The following is an 8,905-nucleotide window of genomic DNA, read 5'->3' on the forward strand; positions in this document are numbered from 1 at the left end:
ATAAATTTTCTTGCATTACATTGGATGCTGCAAGTTGCTTCATTGCATTGGTTCTTAGTTCTTAGTGCCAGGATGCAAGCTCCCTGCTGTGGTTTATATAGGAGTCAGAGTGGCTCCATTTGAAAGTGAGTCTGGCATGCAGGATGATTAAGGATGATTGCTTTCACTTACTTGATTAAAACTGGTAGAAATATAGACAGTCCTCCAGTTAGTTTTTATGCAGCTTGCTGACTATTGCTTTTCTTTATAAATGGACATTTACTACCTATTTAGAACATAAAATACCTCAAAGCAAACATTAAGCAAAATGTAGCCTATCTATCACATGCCCTGCTCCTCTTGATAGTAATAACCATGAATAGAAAGCCCATTACATGGTAAATTCTAAATTTTTACAAGTTGTTTTATAGATTCACTTTGTGATCATTAATAAACCTATTTAGCAAATATCTAATTAAGCTTAATGAAAGTCAATTACTCAATGCCCTAAATTTACTAAATTTTATTTTTGGGGTACTGAAATATCTTTTAAGTGAGTCATATTATCCATATATTAGTGCTAAAAATGTTGCTTTTCTGCAACACCAATTTACCCACAATAACACTTATGGGCAATTAACATTCCATTTTGCATGCTACATTCATCAGTAATTTTCTTTTGCTGATTGTGATATCTAAAGAGTGTAAATACATGTATCGTAAATGCCTTTTATTAGTAATTGAGTGGGGCTGACCTCACAACTTATATGTGAGTGTGTGTCTGGATATTCACAGTTCAGTAGCAATTAAAAAAAAAAACAACAAAAAAAAAAAACCCTCAAACGTTTTAGTAGTGGTTTAGGCTTCATTTGCAAGTGGCTCAAGAGAGGGTGGGTCCACATGAAAACACTGTGTCTGTATGTTATGAAAAACTTTTTAACCTGAAAGCATTTTAGATTTATAGAAGAGTCATAAAACTGGTACAGAGAGTCCTCATTTGCCTTGCACTTGGGGGGGGGGTTCCCAAATATTAACAATGCACATAATCATACTTCCACGAAGAAAAACAAGAAATCAACATTGGTTACTAGCCTACAAATCATATGCAAATATCTCCACTTTCTCCCCAAATGCCTTACTTTTGTTGTAGGATAGGTTCAGTATCCCTGGGTGCATTTCCTGGCTGTGTCTTTTTATAGCCTTCAGTCTGGAACTTTCAATCTTCAATAGCAATTCCTTAGTCATTTATGACCTTGACACTTTGAATTTTTTAAAATGATCAGTTATTTTGTAGAATGTCACACAATTTAGGGTTTTCTATTAAGTGCAGTTTATGGAGTTTGGGGGTAAGAATCCACAGGAATGTATCTTTCTCATGAAAAACCCGTGTCAGTATTTCCTGTTGCTTGTGATGTGGGCTTTGAATTCTTGGTTGAGGAGGTGTTGGATTTCTCCTTTGCAAAGTGACTTCGAGTCCATGCAGATCGCCTGTTTCTTCTTAAATTTTCACTTTCTGATTTAGCATCCATCTGTCAGTGGATTTCATCAACAATTATTACCAGGGTCTATCCCTAACAGCCATTTTGTATTTTTCTCATTCCTTTCACACGTATCAATTTGATATTTTCTAAAAGGAAACAGCTGCTCCTCTCCACCATTTAATAATTTGTGGAAATGCTTATTTTTGGTTAGTATGGACACATGCATGTTTATTTTAGAATCTGGGGCCGTGACTGTGTTCCTCAGCTCATTCCTGGATCTGGCCTTCACAGTGACAACCCCCAGGTGCAGCTTTTAGATGGACATGAGGGTCATATAATCAAGTCAGCTTTTTAAAAAAATTATTATTAAATAAATTAAAGTATGTCTACTGTTATTTAGCTAATCATGAAAATGCTTAAACTCTGTACATTTCTAGAAGAAAAATTCCTAATGGAGCAAGAATAAATAACCATGTTTCTCCATGTGAAGCAGGTTTTTCTCTGCACTTCTACAGCTTTGAGCACAGCTCAGCTCAATTTAAGTCAGATTTCCCTGCCCTTCCTCCCTCCTTTAAGAGGGAGCCTGTGGCTTCTCGTTTGAGTTGGCTGTTTTTAGTCGTCTGTATTGCTGCATTTCTCTGACTCTTCATCTGTCATTGGTGCTAATTGCTTTACTCTACTTGACACAGAAATACGATTATGATTTTATTGTGTAGACACACTAGAGCTCTAAAGATTCTGAAGCTGTATAGAAGAACATTTTGTTTTCTTTTTTTTGACACACAGCTTTTAACTTCTGCCTCATGCACTGGCTATGTGAGCACCTGTACCCTTAGAGGGCTTCCTAGGCATGTCTCCTGTCTACTTTCTTGGGCCACAACTGTAGTTTCCCAATGGTTTAAATATAATATGATTTTTCCCTCTGAAACTTATGTTGGTTTACTACCATCGTGAGGTGATAAGGGGAAGGAACTGGATCTAACTGTGATGTTTGGAGGTAGAGTGTCTGGGAGGCGATTAGGATTGGATAAGATCCTCGGGGTGGACCCCCCACAATTGAACACAGGTGGCTATACAAGGGAGCACGGCAGACCAGAGGGCGTGTGCACGCAAGCTCCTGTCTCTTGTGTTGTGTCAGGGCTGTGCAGCTTCAGGACTCCGTCAGCAAGAAGGCCATCACCAGATGCAGCCCCTCGACCATGGACCTCCATAACTGTGAGCCAAGACAAATCTCTTTTCTTTAAAACTTGTGCAATCTGTGTTATTGTGCAATTAGCAACAGAAGACTGGCCAATGTACCCACAGACTACTTATAATTTTATAATATTTCAGAAGGTACAATATATTTTTAGGAATTTTAATTTTTTTAAATTTTAATTTTTTTAAATTTTTCCTCTGGATCTTTTAGAGCATCTTTATATAAGACACTATAAATATTTGATTACATATGTATATGTTCCTGTGTGTACTTTGTACTATATATATATGTTATATATATATGTTATATATAACATACATGTGTATGCTCTTTAGTTATTTGTCTGAATTATCAAGCACTATAAAATTCTGCTTTGCTGGATCTTTATAAAAACAGGTCTTTTTCTGAGTGAGAGGGTTAAAAACAAAACAAAACATTAATTATTTTGCTGATTCATTTGGCCCACTGAGTTTTTAAAGTGACAGTCTCTTCTGAATTAGCTTTATCTATTTAATAATACATACTCCAAAGCCTTCTCATCAAAGCCTCCTGGAAGGTTCATCTTATAAATTCTAACCTTGCAGGTAAATTTCAATGTTACATGTGTGAATGCACTCAGGCATATCCTGCCACCTTGGGAGAGTCAGGATATAGGGGAATTGAGCCGATACTAAATGCTATAGAAGTATTAATGTTAGTATCACACACACCTCTTCAGTCTAAACGGTGGGCTCACAAGTAATACATAGGTAATAATTTCCACACAGTGTTCCATGTTTTAGGAGAATATTAATTATTTTAGTAAAATCGAAGCCTAGGTTTTCAAGTGTCTTTTCCAAAACAATTTTCAAATCAATTCACAGAACCATGATAAAGACATAGGTCAATGCTAGGGGCATCTCTGCCTTTGATCAACATGTTGTGTGACATGCAATAGTTTTTCAGTATTAAAAAATCATCTCAGGTATGTATTCCCAGACCCCAAGTCAAGGGATTCTGATCGTGTGAGAGCCACGGGAATTTCCATTTTTAATTATCATCCCCAGCCGGTAGAAGATGGAACTCTAGTCAGTGGTTTAAAAGCTGTCTTTGGGACTTGCTTGTTTGGGACTGATAGGAAGTTGGAACTGCATGTGTTTATGAGAAGCAGTGGCCCTATGAGGTAAGCAGACTGGGAGCTGATGACTTCCAGAGGTATTGAGACAGAATTCCTGGGGGAAGCTGGCGGGAGTCTGGGACCTCACTCCCCGTAAGCCAGGAACCAGGCTACCCTACAATTTGACCTCATCTGATTCATTGTTACATTTATTGACAAGTAAGTCTTCCCAGTATTGATCTCAGGAAAAGGAATACATTTTAAGTGTGTGTTTTCAAAATGTGCATGCACTCCACAATAGTATCATACCACCAAAGAAAGAAAAAGCTCAAACTTTAACATATAATTTTTTTTTCCTAATCAGTGGCCATTTTCAAGGTAGTTTTTCTAAACATAAACAGACTGTTTCATTCCTGGCCTGTGATGTGGATGGAGAGCATTGGTTCATCTACTTTTTTTCTGTGATTGAAGTGTGTCTTTTACACACCTGTCTTTTTCACTCTCTTGTTTCTATTTGTTTTCAAAGTTGAATACAAGAGACAATGTAGCGTTCCGTTTTCCCTTCAAGCATGTTAACTTCTTTGAAGTTCAAGAGTGAATTGCCATGTGTGATGAGCAAGCTGATGTTCAGTCCCATTGAACATCTTCTCAGCTGTAAAATGTATCAGTTTTCCCCAGTCTCTGGGAATCAGACACAGGGAGCAGTTATGTGAATGTAAACAAAGTTCTCCACCTAGGGATATGACTAGAGTCTCTCCGAATTTCATAGTAGCAAAATATTTAATTTTTGTTGTAAAAGGCCCGGGTTTCCAATTATTTCTTCCAAAGTCATTTGGAAAGTTAAAATTCCCAGTTAATAGATGCTAGCATTTAGAGGATTTCTGACTTTTTAATTCAGCAGTGAATCTATTACATGTTATACTGCCAATACTGGAAAATCCCCACAATAAAAATGAACCCCAACTTGGAATTTAAAATGTAATTGCAAAAAAAAAAAATGATGAGTTGCAACATAATATTCATTGGGGTGAATGGTATCTTATTTCAAAAAGTCAGATGCCTCTTAAGAAGGAAGGAATATTTAGTATGCTCTTAGATCTGCATTTATCAAACTGGTCTGATCATCAAAATTACCTGGAAATCCTTTTTATCATTTGTAATAGTCAAACTGGGATATCTTGAAGGTAGAAGATAATTAGCTATAGTTGTTTTTAAATTTCTCTAAGTTGATGGAGATAGAAGTACCCCATAATCATGTCTTAAGTCTGAAACTGATGTGGAGAGGTGTCATATGTAAGAAAGGAAATGATTTGCACATGAATTTCAGAGATGAAGGAGAGTGTGAGAGAACCACATGACAGAGCAGCTAGGGAATCATTGATTCACTTGTTTATTTGCTTTGCTTACTGTGAACCTTTTCCAGATATCACCACTTATAAAATTAAGATACAAATGAATATGAAAACTTTAAATATATGACATGCACATGGTAAATAGCCAGAAGATTCTGAAGGGCAGGTTTTCCAGAGCTGTGATTGTCATTTTAAACCTCTATATGAATCACTGGAGATCTTGTTAAAGCTGCTTCTCACTCAGACCATCTGGGTTTGGCCCTGAGATTCTGCACTTCTAATAAACTTCCAGAGAAGCCGAGGCTTGCTTGTCCACAGACTACACTTTGAGTAGAGAGATATTAAACTGAGAGCATACATATCCATGAGCCCCTGCGTTTTGAATGATCAGATAGAGGAGAACACAAAGGAAAATTAGAATTATGTCAACACTCCTCACAAAGGCATTGTTTGGTTGATAGAAATCCTGTGTGGGACTCTACGCTCTTCTTTCCACTGGGATTTGGCATGAGGGAGAACAGAGAACTGATTAACTTCTTGCAATTGCACCATCCCGAAGTCCAGCTGACACTGCTCAGCAGAGAAGCAGATGTTAGGAAGTAGAGTTAATCAGGTAGAATCCCAGAGAAAAGAAGATTTAAATTAAACTCGTTAAAATGTTCGAAGGACTAAAACATCCTTGGGACTTTTAGATCTAAGAAAGTCCTGAGCAGGATGATTTTGGAGTGGGTAATCATTTTACATAATGGGAAGTCTCTTCTATAGGTCTGCTTGTTCCTGCAAGCATTTTCTCTGCTTCAGAGACAGATACTGTGACTTTAGTCTGCAAGTGCATATGACAATTCAAGCAGATGTTAGTCTTGTCAGTTAATGATACTTAAACATTTTTTGGAAGACATGCATTTAAATATTTTCTACCAAAACTAAACCCAGTACTCAACTATTAAACCCCAACCTCTCTCAGTTGTGGACTTAAGTTCATGTTGATTATTACTGGAAAATTATTACAATTTTTTTTCACTTAATCTCTTTGGTAGTACATGGAAAACTTCAGAGATCTAAATGCAGATTTTTTAAAAAAATTTCTCTAGAGTGAAAGAGGTAAAACAGTGTCTTAACATGAAGTGACCTTTGCTCCTATGGTCCAAAACTGTGATCAGCTCTTGCATTTTAGAATATTCCCCATCTGGGAATGACCAGTAGTATTGGCCTTGATTAGGCAGTTTTATGTTTCATGTGACCTTCAGAAGGTTAGCCACATATCTTTAGCTTAACATAGCTGAAAAATTACTTAGGACTTTACAAGCTGACAAGTAGATACAAAACACTAAATAGATGATAGATAATATTTGGCTATATTTTCTGGTATATCTGTGTAATTTGTTTAGATTATCAAGTATGATAAAGGACTGACCTTGTGCTTCTACCAACAAGAGACTGAATTTGAGGACCTAGTGCTTTGCCACCATGGCCTCTTCAAAACGGTCCTTTTGGACATTTCTGAGGATCATTTGGTCCTTGATCCTTGGCCACAGGGTCTTGGACATTTTCTGCATTTGCTTCATGTGCGACTATCACTCTGTTAAAAAGTCTCCCTATTAAAAAGTCCTCTATGACTGCAGTGGGGATACCTCTTCCCCAGTTGTACATTCATGTGTCTTGATTTTTCCACACAATCTGACACCCTGGAGTTTCTGATTAGTGCTGTATTCTGTGTCTGTTTTCAGGATCTTCTTGGCTACCTTCTCCCAGTGCTTCTTGAATTACTGTATCTTCTATAGCAGGCTGTACTTTAAACAAATAAAATCAGAATTCTTGGGGTGTGATCAATTTACTGATATTTTTTATGGAATCCCGTGTGTGTACCTGATTCTTCTTCACTCTGGGCACAGAGCACTGATGTTCCGACCTGCTGCATGCACAGTATTCTTGGGAGTCCTTTGAGCCCCAGGCAGAGCTGACAACATTGGCTACACTCTGAGCCCTAGGCCTGGAAGCCAGTTTGACTCCACAGTGCCCCTTGCAATTTCTCCTGATTGATCTTCTCCTTCTGGATTACTCTTCAAAGTTATTAGCATAACCCCAGAAAAAAAAGTCATGTTTTCAGTTGAAACAATTGTGAAGCTGTTCTCCTAAGATAATAAACTAGATCCAATGTCTCTGGCCTACCAGTTTCCTTCAATACTTTTCCTGTGACAAAAATGATCTGCCAAACTTATAGCTGTATTTTGCAATCAAAGATTTTTTCCAGGGGAAAAAACATGCTGTAATTCATTCTTGGCCATTAGAGTATAGTAGTTTCCTTTATCCAAGGGGTTATATTCCAAGACCCCCTGTGCACACCTAAAAAAACAAAACAGTACTGAACCCTATCTATGGTGTTTTTTCTTATACATATACATACATACTTACCTATATAAAGTCTAACTTATAAATTAGGTCCAGTAAGATATTAGTGATAACGAATAATAAAAGACAGTGTTTACAAAAATATATTGTAATAAATTTGTTGATTTCGTTACTCTTGCACTTTGGGACTGTTGTTAACTGAAATAAGTGTTTTCATGAACACAAGCATTATACTACCACAACAGCTGATCTGATAATCAAGACGACTTCTAAGTGACTGACAGACTGGGAGTATACATGGCAAGATACACTGGACAAATGGATGATTCTCATCCTGGACATGGATAATTGGGACACCAAAGATGGCATCATGATTTTTAGAATTGCACGCAATTTAAAACTTCCGAGTTGTTTATTTTTGGAATTTTCCATCTAATATTTTTGAACCACAGTTGAACACCTGTAACTAAAACCACAGATAAGAGGGGTTTTGAAATTAAAATGCTGTAAATTAAAATAGGACTAGGTTGCAAAGATCAAATTGACTTTTTGTGCTATTTGTGTTTGTCAGTGAGAACATTTGGTAGTTCAGTTATTACATGTATGCATTTTAGTTCAAATCACTTCTTTGGTAGCTTTACCCCTACCACTCATTATGAACCCCTAAGACACTGAAATGAGATTCCTTTGACTTGTGTTGACCTTAAATCTCCTGTATGTGACTTGTCTTTATATTTCCAAAGTTTGACCCCATTGGAAAACTCAGTAAATACTGCTTTTGAGCATTTTCTGCAAACTGAATTTGGTTAGAAATTTGCCTCTTTCTTTCATTTTTGTTTTGCAATTTTTTTTTTTTTTTTAATGTGTGACTGTCATTGTTAGACAGTTGCCAGAAGTGAGTTCCAGAGACTTTTTCGTTCCTTTATAGGAAGCTGGGCGGGATGCATAGGTATCTGGCAGGAACAGCATAATAGCTAATAGATGCTTAATAAATGTTTTAAGCCAATGACTTAAGAAGAACACAAAAAGTAGAAGCAATAGGCTGATTCTACCTGTGCTTGTGTTTTCATCTGGAACCGGAAGGTTGGTTGAGATTTTGACAGGAAGAAAGTGAAGGAAAGGAAGAGAAAGAATCATTATGAAGGAGTGTGGAGGTGCAGAGGGGGTTGAGCCTGTTACCCTCATTATGTGCAGATGTGGAGGAATGGGATAAATGAAAAGGGAGATTAAAATTGTACAATTTCAGTCATTTCCTCAGCAGTCATCTCTCTGAAGGTTGGTTCTGTAGCTGCTGGCAGGTGGCCAACTTGCTAAGTCCTCTTAAATTGACAGAGAAGCCAGATAAATATCCACTCTTGGCAGCGCTTTCCTGACAGATGGTCTGGCATTCATGGTGTAATCCAAGACAACAATGGTAAAGCTAAAAACTCTCTAGCCCAGCATCTCCTAG

Source organism: Callospermophilus lateralis, chromosome 18, assembly GCF_048772815.1.
Source record: "Callospermophilus lateralis isolate mCalLat2 chromosome 18, mCalLat2.hap1, whole genome shotgun sequence".
Lineage (NCBI taxonomy): Eukaryota > Metazoa > Chordata > Mammalia > Rodentia > Sciuridae > Callospermophilus > Callospermophilus lateralis.